This window comes from Lepisma saccharinum, chromosome 24 (genome assembly GCF_977018435.1).
Source record: "Lepisma saccharinum chromosome 24, izLepSacc3.1, whole genome shotgun sequence".
NCBI lineage: Eukaryota > Metazoa > Arthropoda > Insecta > Zygentoma > Lepismatidae > Lepisma > Lepisma saccharinum.
The window spans coordinates 30,623,336-30,644,635 of NC_139252.1; the positions used below are offsets into that span (position 1 = coordinate 30,623,336).

Below are 21,300 nucleotides of genomic sequence, written 5' to 3' on the forward strand. Positions count from 1 at the left end.
TGTCTTGTTGTTCTCCTATGGTTCCAGACTTATGGGTCACCTTGTAGAAACTTTAAAAGTACCAGGTTTTCATGCAGTCCATGTGAAATAAATGTAAAATCTTTTCTTACAGAGCTGCAGTACGGTAGTAATGATAGAGGCGTGCCCAGGCCGGGGGAGGGGTTATATTCCTAAACAAAAACGTCAAAGGTAGGACAAAGTGAGAGCTGACTAACTGCATAACCCTTTAGAAAATCTTGAGCACGCCACTGATGTAAGGCTACAGACAATGCTCGTGAGAGAAGTCAGTTGCTAAATTCTTGGTTGTTACTTTTAATTGTCCGGATTGAATCAAAAATTATTTCTTTTTATTTAGTTTTGACGAAATGGTTTTAATAATATAGACACATTAACATTCTTGTTTTGCAATGTGCACTTCACTAAGCGGATGATATGGAAAAAGTGTAGCTGTCTATCCCGGGTGTATATTGCGGAAATATATTTTCCCCAATATTGATATCATAGAGACCTAGTAACAGACCGGAAACTTGTGCACTTGAACCTCAGTCGAAGAAGCGGCCATGTTGGGATTTTCTTGACTTGAATTTGACACATTATGAACAGATATCACCACTTTCTTTCTGCTCTTGTGATTAGAAAGATTATTTTACATCTTGTTGCTTGATTACAGTGTTGCATTTCATCAATATCGGGGTGAGCGTTCTGTTGGCTGGTTTCAAAATCCCAACAACTTCCAGCATGACGTCATAATTGGTAGCCAATGCCCGTCGTCTGCCAGTTATTGCCTCACCTGTACTTCCTTTACTTGGACTGCCAAAGACTTGCATTTGCGACTTTGCCAGAGCTTGTAACATATATATTGTCTCAGTTCTGCCTGCCTTAGCTTAAAATTACGACAAAAAAGGAGGGAGGGAGAAAGTTCACCAGCAATTACAGAGAATGCGATGCACAAGCGGCAGCCATTATATCGGGAAATTTTAGCTACAATAAACCTCCACCATGCTGTTGTTTATTAAGACATAAAAGCAGTTTCTTGTTTATCTTTCGGCTATGCAGACATTTCCATTTTGCTCGTTAGTGAAATGACAAGTGTCCCAGGATGGAAAATTAAAAAAAACAAAGTGCTCCAATTTATTGCACCACACTCGTTCCACTTTTCTTTGTGTCTGTTTGCCAAATAAGGTACGAGGAGGAACTGCTTTGCCGTGACAATTTCTCATTTCGGAAACGTGCAGCGTCCTGTGCTTATTTTGAGCGGCGTTTTACAAGAAGGGCAAAGAACCATTGCATTGTGTTTCTGAAATGTGACGCGTGCATACATAAAGGTTTGTTTGATGTGAACCGACGACCCTAACCTGCCACTTCCATCATGTTTAAGGTAGTAATCAGTGGTGTAAGCTGTGCATATCTGAAAAGGACAACAACTTTCTTTCCTATTTTGAATGTGCTCTTGCATTACAAACTACTATATTCACATCATAATTAGCCTATTAAAATCTAATCCAAATAAATTATTGTTAATCTTTGTTATATGCAAGACGTACATATCAACACGTTTCTCAATTTTTAAAAATATGTGAAATAACAGTTCTCTTTTTAAAGATCTGTTGTTGAGGGTGTGAGGTGGCTGAATAAACAATCTTCAGAAAATAATGATTTTGTTTTTAAATATTTAAGAAAATCAAAGTTTAAAATGTAATACAGTAGTTCTTCTATTAATAATTGACAAAAGAAAATTAGTTTTTACATCTGCGTAAAAACTAGTTTTTACGCGAAGTAAATTACTAGTAAATTACACGTAATTTACGTTAAAAATGTAACTAGTAAATTACTTTGCCAAGCCTGACTACAGTACATCACACGCTAACTTCCTCAATCTCAACATCACATTTAAATGGAACAAGAAGTATGCACAGTAACAGTATGCAACAGGGCAGGTAGAACTTGACAAGACTTAAGAAAACAATTAAGATATTTACAGTATTTAAAGCATCTTATGTACAAAACTCTGCATCATATAAGTTACAACAAAATATTATACATCTCCCCCATCGTATCATATCACAACAGTAGTAGTTCAAACAGTAGACTTGTAACGTAAACACATTGTATTTGTAAAAGCTGTTACTGAGCAAGTTTTCTTGAATTTATTAGCCAGTAACATTGACAAGGTTAAGTTTTATTCCGACAATTTCTCCAAAATCATTATTTATTTACATCTTCCTGTGTACAATGTCAACAGTTTAATATTTTATTTAACACACAATACTGTTTCTTTCTGTACAAAATGCTAATCAATTATTGCACATCTTGGCCTAATAACTGTTATTTTACATTACAATATTCACTATCATGTTTTCTTTAAAAGGATGTTTATATTTTATAGTTACAAGTATTGCCATATCTATATTACAGCCTAGACTTTTTTATTACATTGCACAAAACCAACTTAAGCTGAACATGAATTTTATTTTTATCTTAATCTTAACATTTGATATCATGATTTTTGTAAATTCATTTGCATGCATTTCATAACAGAAATATCTTTTGTTTATTAAGTTGCCGCTGCAATAAACAACTTATAATAATATACTTCCTTTGGAATTATTCATTTCTTCTATATTAAAATTCAGGTCAGATGGATACATTTTTTCCTCCTATACGCTAGCGCCATCTGCAAGTTGGAACCTCAAGTACAAATCAACTGTCCTGGCAACAGTGTTCACCTGAAAAAAATGCAACATTTCAATAAGCAGTTTATCTTGAGCATGTCTTTTTAAAATGCTGACTTTTATTTTTTAGAATTATGAATCTAAGTAAAGAATAAATAAGCAATTACTCCCTCTGTCCCATAATTATTGTCCGGTACATTTTTGTTTGTTGTGTCATAATAATTGTCCGATATTCAAACTGTGACATTGGTGTATACAGAAGAAGAACATGAAACACGGGAATGAGTCATACAACTTTATTACTCAAGGATCAGTACAAATTGTGCTTTCCATCTGCCTCTTCGTCTGTCATTCCTGTACTACCATTTTGGCATACCGGACTATAATTATGGGACAGAGGGAGTAAATCATAGGAGCCAAAGGTATCCAGAGATTAGTCCATCTTGTATAGTTGGGCGTATACAGTGGAGGGGGCAGGGAGTTTTCCCTCTTAAAAAGAGTGGTGAAAAATTTCATTTGGTTCATTGTGTTTTTTACGTTGGAGACTAAATTAAGGTTAACATTTTCAAAATAATTAAATCATTGCCGTAATATTGAACTATACATTCTTTGTCCTCCCTGGGAAAGTGTTGTTTCACCGATGGAAAGAAGTTCAATTTACTCGTAATAAGCCATATTTCTGTATAATTTCTTAATTGCCTTGCGTAAAATCGGTTATTTTATAATTTATTCATCGTATCTTTAGCGCAATGGATAGTTTACATAATAAGGAAATTACGGAAGAAGAAATTAAACGCATATGCCGTCTTTTCTTACAAACTAGTAATGAACAATAATACCCCTTTTTCTAAAATCCTGCCGACAATTGATGGCTGTGCGATCACGATATTTTCAGTATTTTCCCACTACATCCTTCGATTAAAGGGATTGTGGCTTCATTTGTACCACACTCCCTGGAAGATACGGACTTTCCGTATAATGAGAAATTGGAAAGTACATATTTTTTATCCTTACCGTGAATATTTCTGCATTTTATGACATATTTTCCAAATTTTATGACTAGGGCTTGGAAGTTGAAGACCTATAAATTCCCCAAAAATACCTAAAAATATAAAAAAAGGACCTAGAAACTGAAAAAAGGACGTATAAATGTGATCCAAATTAATTAATAGCTTCAGTTTTAATTAGGCTACACATTTAATGAATAAAAAAAAAATTCAAAATCCTGGTGGTATGGAACACACAGTGCGAGAAAACTATATGAATGAAATGCATCTTCTTTCAGACATTATATATTTTTTTAGATTAACATAATTTGGAAAATCATATTTGAAGAATCATATTTGGCCTAACCAAATATATTTTTTTCTTTTTTTATTTCTTTACTGCAGAAAGGATATTTAAAAGGTGATGAACTGATGATGATTAGAATTGAGAATGGGCAGTTAAAACCTAATCAAAAGAAGGTGAAGTTGCAAAAAAAAGCCGTTAAGACCTTAAAAAAAGGCTAAAAAAGGTCCAATAAGCAAAAAAAACGCCGAAAAAGGCAAAAAAAGGACAAATAAAACCCACCTTTTTCTGGCCTACAATGACCCGAAATGAACATATATTATGTTGGGCCTCGTATTCGGACAACTAGGAAGAAAAAAAAAAAAGATTTTTCCTCAACTTCCGAACATATTTTACAGTTTCATAGGGCATAAAGTTACGGTGTCCAGTCATCACTCATCCTCATCTTCGCGATTAGCCCAAAGAACGCTAAATAAAAATCAAATCCAACCGCTTTTCCGCGTAGTGCACTTTAACTTCTCAGCCTCACGGTAGCGTAGTGGTTAGTACACTAGGTTATTAATTACTTCGGTAAGTTCGATTCCCACCATGAACAGTATATCTGAAGACAAAAGATGAAAACTAGTGTTAGAATAGGTAAATAGATAATATCCATTAATTACATACTAACTGTAATGCTTTCATGTATAATATTTGCAATGCTTTAAAAGCTCGCTGAAAATAACGATATGGTTGATTTCAGAATTGCTTTGTCTGTTGACCACAACGATTTGAGAAGGCACGAGGATCACCAGAATATTTACTTACCCACCACTCCGGTAAGTACACATATTTCAAGTTTTATTCTATATGAAACTCTGAGATGGAAACACTGATTGTTCAAAAACTAATTTCTCGATTGTGCACCCAGCTACAAGCAAACTTTGAAACAGCCACGGGGATAATTTTTTTGTAGTTTAATGACTTTGTCTCTGGGGCGTCGCTAGAGGGGAAGGGGGTCGAATCAGTCAATTGATTTCGGCTCTCGATATTGGCATCGTTAATCGATAAGATAAAGAATGTTCAGTTAATTGATAGTCCAGTAGAATAACGAAACCAAAAAATGAGTGCAAATGGCGGGAACCAGGTCAGAAGCTCAAGTATCATAAAAGTATCATCTTTTTCCATTTTTTTTCCTTTTTCCATTTTTCTTTCTTTTTCCATTTTCTTTCATTTTCCTATTTTCTTTCTTTTTCATGTTTTCTTTCTTTTCCATTTTTCTTTCTCTTTTCCACCTTTCTTTCTTTTCCCAATTTTTTATTTTTCCATTTTTCCTTTCTTTTCCATTTTTCTTTCTTTTTCCATTTTTCGTTTCTTTTCCCATTTTCCTTTCTTTTTCCATTTTTCCTTTCTTTTCCATTTTCCTTTCTTTTCCATTTTTCTTTCTTTTCCATTTTTCCTTTTTCATTTTTCCTTTCTTTTCCATTCTTCCTTTCTTTTTCCATTTTTCCTTTATTTCCATTTTCAGGGCCTCCCCGATGGCGCAGTGGTAGCGTCGTTGCCTTGTAATCAAGGGGTCCCGGGTTCGATACCCGGTGGACGCACATAGTGGTTCGGATCCCACTTTAAACTGTAGGTCCAGTCCCGATTAGCCTTACTGTGCATAAAGTGGACTTAACACACCAAATCAAAATCAATTTATTTCCATTTTCCTTTATTTTTCCATTTTTCCTTTCTTTTTCCATTTTTCCTTTCTTTTCCATTTTTCCTTTCTTTTCCATTTTTCCTTTCTTTTCCATTTTTCCTTTCTTTTTCCATTTTTCCTTTCTTTTTCCATTCTTCCTTTCTTTTTCCATTCTTCCTTTCTTTTTCCATTCTTCCTTTCTTTTTCCATTTTTCCTTTATTTCCATTTTCCTTTCTTTTCCATTTTTCCTTTCTTTTTCATTTTTCCTTTCTTTTCCATTTTTTCTATCTTTTTCATTTTTCTTTCTCTTTTCCATTTTCTTTCAATTTTTTTCATTTCTCTTTATCTATGAAACTTTACTCTTTCAATCTATTTTTCTACATTTCTTACCTTCCTTTTCTTTCCACATTTCTCTTATACATAGAAACTCATTTCTTTATTTAAAAGTTTTGTTAACAACAAACAACAACAAAAATTGGTGACCTTCACTAAATTTGAAAAATTTGATGAAATTATTTGGTAACTGTTAGCGAATGTGCACGACTACTAAAACAATTAGTTAATTTTGACCAAATTATTTGGTAAGTGTAAACAATTGTGCACAATTACCAACTAAATTGGCTTAACAATAATTTGGTTGTTGCCTATTTGATATTTTGTTAACAGAAAGTTTGACATTTTTTCGTTGCTATGGATATTCCAAATACACGCATTCCTCTATGAGGCTGCTTGGCTGTTCAAGGGGCTAGGACTCTTCACCGGGGGGTAAGAGACCACCTTCACCCCTCCGTCAGCGACGCCACTGCATTGCGCTTGGGGGAGAAGAGCGAAGTGCCTCGGGAGAGCCGACGGCCCGTCAGCAGACTCTCTCGTCCCACCATCGGGCACTCCGGACCGCGTACCACGGCAACTTTTACGGCGCTCGTAAAAAGCGCTGTAACAATTAAAATGTACCCGTCGTAAAACGATTTGCCAACACTTGGTGGCGCTGATGTTGCCTCCGCAGAAACAAGTGATTGACAAATGATGGGGCAATCCTATCCCCTTTCGTTCTACACGCGTGCCCCGTACCATACTTCGAACTGCGCTTTTTTTTGGCGTCGTAATCATTGACGTAGTTTTATCATGGCAGTAGCAATGATAGACAGCGTTGCCACATGATGTGATTTTTCCCTAGGTGCGGGGAAATTCAGGGAAACTTTTGGGTGTAAAAGGGAAAAAGAGACTTTGTGAAAAATATCTAAATTGAATGGAAATTTGATGACACCAGACTAATATAGTCAAGTTCTTGTGAAGTGTGGGAGATATTCTACCATTATTTTCATCGCTTAGTTTATAAACTGAAATTAAATGTTTTGTCGTAATAACCTAATGTTACCTGTTATCATGAAAATTATATTTCGTTTATATCATACCACTAGCTTTTTCTGTTATTGCCTCCCTATTTGCATTCATTCAATTTCTATGAGATCAATAGAAATAATAATAACAATAACTGAAGTAATTCTGTTGTCGCGACTTTAATTATTCTGAGAGCAAGGGAAAATTTGAATGAAAAAGGGATTTTTTTCGTAGGAAAGGGAAATCGTGCTCACTGGTTGCGGCAACACTGACGGAAGGGCGCCAAACGAGAAAAATATTGGCGACTTATTAAATTGATTTTTTTTGTTAGTTAACAAGCAAATACGTAGGACTAAAAAAAATAATGGTTTGTACACGCTTTTGTTCACAACGTAACGATTAATGACATACAATGGCGGTTTGAAAATCGAGAAAAACGTGCACGGTGATTTGTTACGTGATCATGAAAGTGTACAGCCAATGGTAAAGATAAATAGTGGACAAATTGAGCATCGCTAGTTTCATTTTTTCTATACTGCATTCTGTGTTGATTTTAGGAATGTAATTCTGTCGATTCTATACAGATATCCTCTGCTGCTTTAATTTCATAACTATGAAACGGATTTTAAGGTCCAGCTCCTTTCCAAAAGATATAGCTGTTTTCATACCGATCGTGTGAAATATGAATTTTAGGACATGAGTTCAAGTAAAATGAACACATTTTGTTGCAAGTTTTCGTGAGATTAGCACATTTATTCCCTCTTTGATGCTTCAGAACCTTATCCCTTCCTTTTCTTTCATGTTTTGTTAACAAAATTGGAGAGAAAATAAATGATTTTCGCTCTTCTTGAGCAGCTACATAAAATCCTATAGTCTCATTTTGTAGAGCAGAACGAGAGCTATAAAATGGCATAATACAATCATTGCAGCCCAAATTGTTCCCAAGATAACGTAGCAAAACCCGCGAAAGAAAGCACAAACTTCAACGAAACCTATTCGGCAGAACCACAGTTCTCTACGCGGTCCGCGCGCATTATACACTCAGAGAACTAAATGCATCATATCGATTTATGCACCAGAATGCATCGGTTGATGCACTAAAATGTGTTTTATGGCTTCTTCAAAGAATCATGATTCACATTTGATGCATTTGGGTGCATTTTTGTATGTCGTGATTCAAGTGAGGACTTATTACAGTTGAGATGCACTTCAATGCATCAGTTGATGCGTTTTGATGCACAAGAATGCATCTTTTTTTGATGATACACTTGAACGTTTCGCCTGAGCTGTATAAACTCTGTAGCTCAGACCAAACGTTTAAGTGCATCATCCAAAAAGATGCAGGAAGGTGCATCAAGGAACATCATCGAAGTGCATCTCGACTGAAAGGAATCCTCACTTGAAATGAAATGATGCACTTTGGTGTTTCTTTCACGACATACAAAAATGCACCCAAATGCATCAAATGTGAATCTGATTCTCTGAAGAAGCCATAAATCACACTTTAGCGCATCAATCGATATGATGCATTTAGTTTTCTGTGTGTGTACAGAAGGCGCAGAAGAAAAGAGCATTGTTGATTGACAGTAACTAATTACTAATGTTGTTTGCTACAGTGTTGAATAAAGAATGCTAATGTAACTGGTTTAGACCAGAATAAAGGCATTTTATCAGCAGTTTATTGAAAAAAAATCAGAATCTTCCCCCCCCCCCCAACCCTTTCCTGACTGGAGTGATGATGGACAAATCGCCCACCATTTATTTTGCCGTTAGGTGTACGTGCAGTTGCACTTCCAGGCATAGAAACATTCTCGATGTATTGATAAATAATGCCGCTTATAAAATATCGAGGTTGTGTGTGTGTTCGTGTTTCTTCTTAATATTTAAAGTACGTGTATCAATTTTACACTGTTGTTTTCCTGTGCTATCGGTTCTTTGTTCGATCCCTGCTGGAACATGACAAGTTCCTTGTTGCCCAAGTATCGAGAACAATAGTATTAGTAATTGAGGGCTCCGATCTCGAAAGCCAGGAAACAGCGGCGATGAAACTCAATACACGGTGTGTAGGCGTCACCCACGAAATGCCTCTCTTAGAAACGAAACAACATGGAACCTGGGAGTGTCTGAAGTCTCAAATTTATTTTATGAAATGCACATAGGCTATAATGTGTCACCGCAGAATCTTTCACAACATAATTGGGGCCAGTAAAGCAAAAACACATGTTTTTCTATTGGACGCTCCGTTTCGAAGCTACGAATCCTCGAAACATAGGACTTTATCCTGAATGTATGCAACCTCGCAGCACAAGTTCGAATTTGCCACGATGGATTGTAATAAGTATAAAACAAAACACATGACTTATCTATAAATAATCAGGTAGAAATCTGTTTGGTATGCGTGAACAGTGGCGTGACTAAGGGGAGTTGGTGGGGTTCATGCCCCTTTCTGGCCAGTGTTCCTAAGAAAGGAACGTCAAAGACAAGAAAAGATGGCAAAATGTGGACTGACTACCAAAAAGGTATAGCTACGTAACCCCCAGCCCCTTCGAAAATTCTGGGTACGCCACTGTGTGTGAAGAACTCGCGTAGTAAAGTTTTTAGATACACCAAAGTGTTCGTCTCCATTTTTACAAGTTCGTCTTGGTACCATCTCCAGTTCATCCTCGACGCGATATTTCTAAGGGTTAGAAAAGTGACGCAAAGCTACAAAATATAAACAAGAAGAACGGGAATACGTGTTTTGCAAATTAAAATTCGTTCTCCATGTTCAAATTTGATAATTAAGAGTGTTCGCATCATCAAACTCAAGACCACTGGATTCAAAGCAGGTTTACCACAAATGTCATATGAAGAATAAGATTACTGGGGATAAGAAATAAGATAGCACATATTGGTTCGGATCCCACTTTAAACTGTGGGTCCATTCCCGATTGACCTTTCTGTGCACAAGGTGGACTTGAAAAACAAACGAAATGAGACAAGGGCACTGGGAGAATCTATTCTGCTTTTCTGGCGGAGTGGTCAAAGTAAGAAGCTACGAAGCCAAAGGTCCCAGGTTCGAACCCTGGTCAGATGTGGGTGTGTCACTTTCATTTAACTCATCCGGATCATAGCGATTAACCAATGAGGTTGAAAAAGGACATAATATAGCCAGACTATAGATGGGCTATTCCTATTGTTTTTGTTGTTCTGCCAATGTGTTGTTTTGTCATAGCAAGAAAATTGGACATTGAAAAATGTGACACCCTTATTCCAGCTGTAAGACTAAAAAAAAAATGGGCGTGCCCAATTGAAAATCTTCATGGATATATATTCGACTGTTCTTTCCTCGTCATTGTTTTCCACTTTTATATCTGTTATACACTCAGTTTTATTAGCTATGAAACAATGTCCCGAATGAGTGTCGAAGCGGCCATGCTTGGCTTTTGCACAGCGTCGTTCGATCCTTCTGGGAATGTGCCAGCTTCGGCTTAGGAACGGGCCATTCTATCGCGCATTCGTTCTGCGCAAGTGTTCATAGGGGAGATTTCGAACGGCTCCCTGGGTTTTTGCAACAATGGAGGGGAAGGGGGAGCTTGGTTTTTCTTCCCCTTCCCTCTTTTTTCAGGGGGGGGGGATTCGGATGGTTTTGCAGCGGAGGGGTGGAAGACAGTCAAGTAATCGATAAAAGCTGGGTGTAAGAGGGGTGGAGGAAGAAGGATCGTTGAAGACGGGAGGAAGGGGGTGCAATTTCCTGGAGACAGCCCAGAAAAGGGGTAATGGCACCCCGGCATCGAGTATCAATCCTCTTGGTCCATTTCCTGTTCCTTCCTTCCAAGCCCCTCTGAGCGTTCCGTTTTCTATTCGTTCCACTGGTTCCCAATTCGTCTATTTCTTTTCTGTCTTGCCTGTAAACAGCTCTGTGGGCTTTCTTTGCAGCCAACGCTACACTGTATTCAGTTTTATAACACTTTTTCTGTACTCCGTCATTACTTTTTTTATTTGCCAATAGATGGCACTCACTACTTCTATCATTTTGCTTAGAAGTTAAGTAACGAAGCAAGAAATAAAAACGACTTTGACTTTTATTTTTAAATAAAAAAAACTAGTAGTCAAAAGACCTGTTTCATCTTTTGCAGATACGGGAATAGAATTCTGATTATTTTAGAAATTTATTCAGCCTCTTACATACAATGTTTGGTTAGCAAAAATAACAATGTATCATCGTTTTACGTAGTCAGTTATAAAGTTTTTTCCTCTGCAGTCAACAATAATATGTATTTTTGGTACCGAATTTCTTACACATCTTATAAGTAACTTCTAAGCTTTCAAGTGAATAGTACTGTTGTTGAGGCTGCGACACCAGCGCCTCAACACGTCAAAAAATGACCACACGTGTCAAATGGACAATACTTCTTTATCTCGGACCGTATACTCGCACGTTAAAGATTGTTGCCAGCGCATTGAATATAATAATCGCTTTGGAACCCCATTATATATAAATCTGAGGGGTGAACTACATTGTCAACCTTTGCAACTGTGTCAGAAAACAAATAATTAAATTGCAGAGTATATATTATTGCAAGTTTCTTTTCTTGGCCATTCTTGCAATGTACCGTATTTGCGGCTTCAGTCTGTCTCTGCGTAAGTAGGCGAGACGGCTCCACCAATGAACACGTGAGAGGAACAGGATTGCGTGGGGGGGAGCGACTACAGTTACCAGGGTTCCCAGCAGCGTGTACTGCTTCGCTCTGCCCACTCGATTCCCCCTCTCCTCTGCCGCTATGCGCGACCTTCCTCCAGAGATAGATGGGACAGGGTATAGGTCGACAGTTGTGTCTTAGTTACTGTTCAGTTTTTTAAATTTTTGTCGAGTTCAAAGAACTTTATTAGTTGTTTGGAATTTCTAATGCATATCCACAATAGCAGACGGTGATTATTGGGATCAGGGCATCGTTCTTATTTTGTTTGTTTTTTAATATTCAATGAGAATATTTTCCTACATTTAAATGTATCTCTGGCGGTTAAAAATATCGGACAGAACTGGTTAATCAACTCTGTACTCTAAACTGTTGTCAATAACCTAATCAATTTATCAGATTATAAATTTTGCAATGCTATTTACAGTCCCGCCTTCCTTATATCCTGCGCGGAGACCGCCTTTCTGGCAGTGACCCTCTGTTGCCGAAGGAACTCGCTGTCAAACAACCGATTACTATTGCTTAGACAAGATCCGACAACATTAAAAATCCCCCCCCCCCAAAAGCAGCCAGTAGGGAAACAGGATTTTGTCAAAATAACCGTTCTCCGCTGTGAATGGACTCCGGTTGCTACGACGTTCAAATTTCAATATGTCAAGATAATTTCTTGAAATAATATTGAGGAAAATAATATGGTAAAATTACATTATTTACTGCAGTAACGTAAGAAACACTACAGAAATGAGATGCATGTATATTAGATGATTTATTATACTTAAATATTTTTACATATTTCAGTATAGATACCCTTTGTTGTTTTTTTACATATTTCGACCACATATTTATGTACATTTCGCAGAAGCGTATATTCTAGGCTAGCTAGGCTATCTGCGAAGCTTGAAATCTAGAGAATAAAATACAGGAGAAATATCAGAAATTGTAAATAATATTATTGAGATCAGTGAGATGATGATGCTGATTCTTTAGTTGGCAACCTCATTTCCTATGAGTTGGCAACCTCATTTCCTATGAGGTGGCAACCTCATTTCCTATGAGGTGGCAACCTCATTTCCTATGAGGTGGCAACCTCATTTCCTATGAGGTGGCAACCTCATTTCCTATGAGGTGGCAACCTCACTTCCTATGAGTTGGCAACCTCTTTACCTTATTTCTTATGAGTTGGCAACTTGATTTCCTGTGAGTTGCCAAACCGATTTCTTAGGAGTTGGTAAATTTATTTCTATTCATAGCTCGCTCTGCTATCAATTTTAGCAGTGGTCCATTTCCATTTTAGATGTACAAGCCGTCGTAACGAGAGGGCGCGGATATCTCTTTTTTGTAGTCGACAGTCCATGTCGCAGGAGTCCTAGAAAATAGACACTACTTCTGTACACAAAGCAAGATTTTTGTAATATATTAACCGGTTTTGTTCTGTTATCTATCGATCAGTAAATTGGCATTTTGTTACAAGCACAACAATAGGAAGCCATTAAAAGTTAACAGTCCATGAAATTCAAAGACAACCTCGTTAACATCGTGTTGGTTGGGAGGTAAGGGGGGGGGGGGGAGTCAGGAAACGGAAGGAAGTTGAATCAAAGGACAGACAATACGAGGCATCAACGCATCGTTCTGCCTAGCAGTAAAAGTTGTCGACGGAAAGATAGCCTGACCTTTATGGATTAAGAGCGGGTCTACTGGAAAGGTCAGGAAATGCCTACGATAGGTTTCCAAGATGCTCAATGTAGCAAACTGGTAAACCCTATTTGTACAGGATATTATCCAGTGTGTCTGCTGGTGGTGATGGATCTTCCCCCCACAATTCCCAAAAGAAAGTTTCCTCCTGTGTTATCAAATTCCATCGAAAATTGGAAAAATCCCACGAGATGTTAAAAATATCCCTCTGAAATGGAAAAAGTCTCTGAAAGGGGAAATAAAAAATCCCTCAAAGTCGGAGGATATCCTGTGATGGGTGGCCCTCACCGATGACGCACTGGTAATGTTGTTGCCTTGTAATCAAGACTCCAGGTTCGATATCCGGAGGAACATTGTTCGGATCCCACTTTATACTGTAGGTCCAGTCCCGATTAGCATGTCTGTGAATCAATTGGACTTTAAACAAAAATTTGTAGAAAATTAACTAGAAAAGAAATCACTCACTGGTGAAAACTACCCTTTCTTTTAGAATATGTACAGGGCTTTTGGATTTGTGAAAAGTGAAATGTTGGGGAAAAATGACTAATAATACAGATATATCAGTCAGAAATGGAAGAAATTTTGTTGGAATGAAAAAATACATTAGAATTGAAAAAAAATCCCTCCAAAAAAACTAGTATCTTCAAATAAGGTTCCAATGGGAATTTGCTCAAAAATCCCTCTGAAGTAGAAAAATCCCTCTTTAGGGAAACTAGGGGTAAAACGCCCTACATGCCATTGCTGGTGAATGCTTCAGGGGAGAGTTAAAGGGCGACGCGTCACCCCGACAGTCGTTGCAGAATGGGAGGGGAATCTGACGGAGGACCTTTCCAAAAGGGAGGGAAAGGGCTCACGCACCATTGACCAGGTCACATCTGAAAGATCGCTGTGAGCATTCGCCCTATCTTAATGGCCAACCTAGCTTTCTTTCTTCTGGCACAGGGGAAGTCCGTCCAATGGATTCCTTAGCCTTTGCACAACCCAAAGATCATCCCCCTATATAATACATCTCTATTCCGCCCCTACACAGTCTCTAAGCAGATCCCGGACGAGCCCCCACTCTAGCATCGATTACGTCATCAATAATGAACAGCACTAATGGCCTAGCACATACCAGCATGTTCTTAACCCCCTGTCTCGGGGGGTAGCTTTTGCTGTATCTGATTCATTATCGTTATCCACAAGACCTTCCCCCTTTTTTTTCTGGGAATGGGGTGTCCAGTACTGTGTTAGTCACCCAATAAGGGTCATCTCCAGAAGTGTTTGTATCAATTTCTGAGCCTTAAAGGAGATTTATGGGAGTTGCACACCGTGGACCCTCCTGTAGAACGTGTGTTTGCAGTGTGTCACCAATGACCAGAGTGCACTCCCAGGAACCTTTGGCTTTTAGGGAGAGGGTGGACGTCTTCCATCGCCTAATCCACGTACAAGGAAGATATGCTTTGTTAGTTACAGTCTGTATTGGATATTATTCCTTGTATGTTAGTATAGTTTCCTAGGAAAAGTACGCCATTGTGGAGATCCTTATGATAGGCCAATGGCATGGCCACAGGATTTCGTTCAAGCGGGTTAAAATGGTGGAGGACCAAATATCATTGAGTGGGGTCGGCTTCAGCGGTTATTAGTATTTAGTACTACTCTTTTTCCTTGTTTCTCTTTCTCTCTTCTTTGTCACTATTTTCTTCTCTACTCTTTGTCTCCATTTTCTTCTCTCCATTAACTTCAGTTTTGTATTCATTTTCTTCTATTCTTTGTCTAAATTTTCTTCTCTCTCTGCTTTTACTATATTCTTCTCTCCTCTGTCTTATTTTCTTCTCTCGTCTTTCTCTCATTTTATTCTCTCTTCTTTGTCTCATTTTCTTCTCTTCTTTGTCTCCATCTTCTTCTCTCTCTTCTTTGTCACCATTTTCTCTCTTCTTTTTCTCAATTTTCTTCTCTTCTTTGTCTCCATCTACTTCTCTCTTCTTTGTCACTAATTTCTTCTCTTCTTTGTCACCATTTTCTTCTCTCTTCTTTGACACCATTTTCTTCTCTCTTCTTTGTCACCATTTTCCTCTCTCTTCTTTGTCACCATTTTCCTCTCTCTTCTTTGTCACCATTTTCCTCTCTCTAGTCTTTGTCTCCATTTTCTTCTCTCTTCTTTGTCTCAATATTCTTCTCTCTTCTTTGTCTCAATATTCTTCTCTCTTCTTTGTCTCAATATTCTTCTCTCCTCTTTGGCTCCATTTTCTTCTCTCCATTTCCTTCTCTATTCTTTGTCTCAATTTTCTTCTCTCTGCTTTTACTATATTCTTCTCTCTTCTTTGTAGTGTTGCCCACGGGACGAGACGGGACAGGCTTTTAAAAATTCGAGACGAGACGAGATTGATCATGTGTCCCGAGACAAACGAATATTATCGAGACGAGACAGCATTTCCACGAGACGAGACAGGCCAAAGTCTCGTCTCGTGGGCAACACTACTTCTTTGTCTCCATTTTCTCTCTTCTTTGTCTCCATTTTCTCTCTTCTTTTTCTCAATTTTCTTCTCTTCTTTGTCTCCATCTACTTCTCTCTCTCTTTGTCTCCATTTTCTTTTCTCTTCTTTGTCTCATTTTCTTCTCATTCTTCCTTGTCTCCATTTAATCTCTCTCCTTTGTCTCCATTTTCTTCTCCTTCCTTTGTCATTCTTCTTTCCCCATTTATTTTAATGTTTCATTGTCTCTTCGTCTATTCCTGTTCATCTTTTTTTCATCCTCTCTCTCTTTTTACTCTTGAAATTATGATTTTTTCTAAACTGTTAAAAGCAGACCTGTACGTACTAACCACGATATTCTTTTAGGCTGGGACAGGGCCAGATTCGAAAATGTGGGACACAGACAAATCCGAAATGCCGTTGGAGTATCAGATATGACCACCAGTACCATGCAACTATAGTTGCAATATTATGGTCCAAAGTGGCGGAAAATATCAACTTACCGATAGACCTTCGCTTCCCGACTCGACAAACAATCAGCAACACAGTCGCTTTCAGACAAAGGTTGTCACAAGACGGACAGCTTGGAGCTTCTTGTTTACATTCAATTCTCAGAAGTATTCGAATGGTACTGTATTCCAGGCGCTGATTCACGGGGAGGGCGATGGCCCCTCCCAACTACCAGATTGTTAGGTATATTATTATGTCTAATATTTTTGAAGACTAAAGAATGTTCTGTTTTATATAGCGAAGTTTAAAGAGGCTCGAGAATAATTTTGATTGAAGCCCACTTTATGCCCATGATAGGCTGATCGGGACTGGACCTACAGTTTAAATTTGGATCCGAACCATTGTGGGAATATGCCTCAAAATGGAACTGAACCCCGAGACCTCTTGAGAGAATAGGTTTTGGTTTTCTTTCTACATTTGATTTACTCGTCATTAGTGGGGACGAGGGGGAGGGCAGTTGCCCCCACCCCCACACACTTTTCTCCACTTTTGCCTTGGCACAATGCTAAACCTTATCTACAAAGGAAATATACTGTCTTTGCCCTCACCCCAGTTTTGGAACCCAATCGCCGCCACTGCTCCTCGTATCTCATCATGCAGTTTACGGAGGCAATGGGAGGAATTACGATAACGACAGACAATTATAACCAATCTCTTCCAGCTCTGGACCCATATTTTTGCAAAACAATACTCGATTAATGTACAACATGGAAGTCAGCTTGCTTCTGTTTACAGTATGATATATTTTGTGTGCAACCGTAAGTTACAATCGATTCTCTGCGAGGTGAGGTGTCCGACTAAATTTCGGCCCCTCCCAACTGTAACTTCGGATCGGCCACTGCTGTATTCCACAAATTAACATTGTTTTACCAGCACCACAGAACAGCCATTGTAATTCTGTGTTTAGAAAATAAACATTTATAAATATACACACACTGATTGAAGAACATGTCTGAATGGGAATTGACAGAAAAAAAAACTGACATTTTGCATCACAACTTCAGTTCAAAGAAAGTCCGGACAAGAATTTGAAAAAATTGGACTGTTCCGACTAAATCGGAACACACATACACACACACACACACACACACACACACACACACACACACACACACACACACACACATATACACGGCAATTCAAAAAGCATTTTTCTGACAAAATTGACAGTACTGCTCAAAAATACTCAGTACATTTGACTGTGGTGGGACTCTTAAGTCTAAGCATAGCACGCACCTCTCTTGCATAGACCAGAACAAATGCTCCAACATAGCTTCCGCGATCTCCAGGTTGCTGCAGCTGTTCGCTGTGTCAGTTTTTCTATGGTTTTGATCTTTACTTGTTACACTCTAGACTTAATGAAAACCCAGACAAGAAAAGTCTACAGGAGTTAGGTCTGGAGAGCGAGCCGCCCAATGTCTTGGTGAGCCACGGCCGATCCACCTATCGGGGGATGTGTCGGCGAGGTAGTCCCGAACGATTGTGGAGAAATGGGGGCAGTGCACCATCTTGCTGAAAAGAGATCAGTGTCTTTTTCCCATCCTGAAAACCATTCATTAGCGATGTAAGGAAAATGTCGAGACTTTTGAATTACCCTGTGGATGTGTGTGTGTATGTGTGCGCGCGGGTTCGTGCGTGTAACCTGTTTACGCCATATCCGTCAAATATATGACACGTTTCCCCCACAACGCAAGGAGATGAATTCGCACACTGCCCACCAGTGGCGACACCTCTGCACATCCACAGCAATGAACACGTTCACCTGTTCGCCCTTGTATGAACTCAGCAGAAAATACAGAAAAGTACAAACAACAGGAGAAAAAATGACCAGGAAACGTAACAGATTTCCAGGAATCCCCTAAACCATTTCCATGACCTCACTGATTGGCCAGTTTCAATCAGATACGAAGAGGGGAAACTCCCTTCAAAACGTGTACCAATCTCTCTACTTCCTTATTGACCCCAGCGCCACTACACGCGGTTCAATGAAACATCTCGGCCACGTGCTCTCGCAGTTTAGCAAATTCTCGAACGTGCCTGGCCGTTCCTCGTAGCCTTGCACTTTTCTTCCCGTCCCCCATGTTTGCTTTTTTATTGCATCGTTGCCAGGTCATGAAGAGGGTTGGTTTAAGTAAAGGTCAAATGGTATGTGGTGCTCTTTTAGGGAATGGCACTCCAGAATATGTCAACCCTCCCTCTAGAGGGTGACACTAATATAATTGAGTCATTCCAGTCGTCCATTACAGAAGGGTTCCAACCCCTGAGAAAAGGGAAAAATAATCTAGTCCATTTGGTGAATCTCTGTTGATAGTGATGGCATCCTTAAGACTAGGAGAATTCATAGTTTGTATTCCGTAATGGATTTTGATGGTAGGTGGCGCTAGTGGGTTGTGCCACTACCCCCTTTCGTATCCCTAATTCTCATTTCAATATTAATAAGAACAAGTTACTTAATACGGTACATATTGCAATAAAGTTACCTGCTCTTTCATTGCCGACAGGGTTGTTAAAAAGGGCCATGAACTCATAAATTCTATTCGGTTCCGCTCCGGCACCGGAACCTTTTTCTCGCACAATTTAAATTCGGTCCAAGTTGCGTATTGTTTCATTGAAAAAAAAAAGGGTTCCTGGACCGTATCTTAATTGTTCCTGAAAAAAGGTTCCTCGACCGTATTTAAATTCGTTCGGAAAAAAGGTTCGGTACTATTATAGTATAAGGGAAACACCTATAAATCATATATTTCGCACTTTTTTACATTGCTAACGTACTATTTTGGAATGCGGAAAATTTCCTAAGGTGAAATAATGCATTTCTAACTAAGATAATGTCTGTTTCTTACATTTCCAAATACTTACTGTTACTTGTTATTTCGATTCTGTAACACATCATGGCGGGCGATAGCGTACTGGTTCAGGGCGCGTTGTGCGAGTGTTTTGTCGATGTATGTAGTGTTGCAACCTCGTTCATCGGAAAATACCTACTTTCGTGCCCGGATTTAAAATTATGCTAATACGTCGCAAACCATGACGTTAGCCTCACAAACCATTGACGTTAGCCCCAAAAACCATTTTCCGTAAGGTTAGGTTAAGTTAGGTTAGGTTAGGCAAGCATAGTTTTAAAAAAAAAAAAATACTCGACAAGTCATGTTCTAGTGAAAACACGGCGAGGCTGAAACACTGACTATGGGGTTGCGTCATCTTAACACACGGAACATTATACTCTCATGCAGAAAGAAAATGGCGGCAGCAGAAACAGCGTGTCGGACAGAGATTTTCGCAGAAAACGACATGTTTTCGCATTAAAATGGACCAAAACTAGATTCACGAACTTCCACAACGCTACAGAAAATGATTTCCGTAAGTACTTCCTCCTGTAAATTTCAAGAAATCTGTTTCCCTTATACTATAATGTTACCACAGGTTCGTGGACCGTATTTAAATTCATTCAGAAAAAAAGGGTCCCTGGACCGTATTTAAATTGATCGTGAAAAAAGGTTCCTGGACCGAATTGAAATAGTTCACAGATAAAAAGGTTCTTCACGGTCCAGAATCTATTTAAGCTTGATGATTTTCTCTCCTGGACCGGAATTGAACTTATTTAAAATTCCTGGACGTTTAACAACCCTGATTACCGGTGGCGATTCATATGTCCAAAGTGTAATCCAGTCTCTCTTAGTCTTTGTTCAATATGACAATCGTTTTCTAATTCCTATTAAAAAACAATCTATTTTAAAGTAGCAATGTGCATGTTCTTATTGCTTTATATAGGTAGTCACTCACGTATATAGAATGGAGAGTCAAAATAAAACCTTCATTTGTTTTTGTTTCTTATGATAGTAGATTTCTGTATGTAGGGTTGCACAAGTTTGCTGCATATTAGCACAGACATATTATCATCTACATATATTTTCAACGTTGAGTTAGTGCCTGCAATACCTTAAGAAGAATAAATCTTTGGGGTCTGCGTGCAGTCACTTTTGAGCCACTGAGAAGGCCTTTCCACCCATCTGTCTCCTATAACTTGACAAGTTTAAAAACAAGACGCTGCAAATAGCTGTTGCGCATCTCGCACCACATTTCCCCACTCCATTCTCCGCAGCGACGTTGGTTCGCAGTGTTGCAACCTGGAGGGAGCGGAATGGTCCGAGGATTTTCAACGAAATTTGTATTAGCTTTTTCCTGGGCTGTTTTCTACCTGTCGGAGTACAGAAATTCAGCTCACCTTTCGCCATCGACTCTTTTCCTTTTTTAAAAACTTGGCCATCCCGATGTCGCAGTGGTAGCGTCGCCGCTTGTAATCAACGGGTCTCGGGTTTGATTCCCGGTGGAGGCACATACTGGTTTGGATCCCACTTTAAACTGTAGGTCCAGTCCCGATTAGCCTTACTGTGCATAAAGTGGACTTAAAACAACAAATCAATCAAATCCAATTCTTTTAAAACTTGAGAAACCATCCATTTAGATACTCCCGTGGCGGCGCTTGTGGACTCGACAACATCATACTTAAGTTTATGTAACTCCTACCGGATTTCCTAAATATGTTGCAACATTGTAAACAATTTATCTGGCCTGTCCTCTAAGGGGCTTTCCAGAGCAGATTGTGGATTTCGTTGGACCCGGCATGATTTGATTTTTGCATTTCAAAAATATGCAGCCAAGATTAAAGAGCCAAGAACATTTCAATGCTTTAAAAAAGAACACAGGCAAGCGTGTTATCAGATTGCCTTCTCGTAGCCATTCGCACAGAAGTTTCTCTTCTTTATAGACCTTAACGCGCGTGCGTAATACTACAGTTTACGATCCGCGCACATCACACATTTTCAAAGACCGGATTAAATCAAATGAACCACTGATAAACTGATATGATCCGGCACCGTCAATCCACACAGTAAAAATCGTTTGTCATATTTGTTTTAGCTTAATTTTGCTGAGTTGGCACCACTCGTACTCTCAAGGCCAGACCAGTACGTAGAAGAGTGGTGGGGAGGATGACGTAATA

General features: G+C 38.7%; 2 long non-coding RNA genes across 3 annotated transcripts in view; one reads left to right on the forward strand and one right to left on the reverse strand.

Moving 5' to 3' along the window:
• LOC145978446 (uncharacterized) overlaps positions 1–21,300 on the forward strand; it is a 430,067-nt gene that overhangs the window by 130,351 nt on the left and 278,416 nt on the right. For both annotated transcript variants that reach the window (XR_014440692.1, XR_014440693.1), the window contains exon 4: positions 4,705–4,780. This is a non-coding gene — a long non-coding RNA (uncharacterized LOC145978446). The remainder of the gene's footprint in view (positions 1–4,704; positions 4,781–21,300) is intronic.
• LOC145978448 (uncharacterized) overlaps positions 2,053–21,300 on the reverse strand; it is a 286,399-nt gene continuing 267,151 nt past the window's right edge. Inside the window, exon 5 of the long non-coding RNA XR_014440695.1 lies at positions 2,053–2,726. This is a non-coding gene — a long non-coding RNA (uncharacterized LOC145978448). The remainder of the gene's footprint in view (positions 2,727–21,300) is intronic.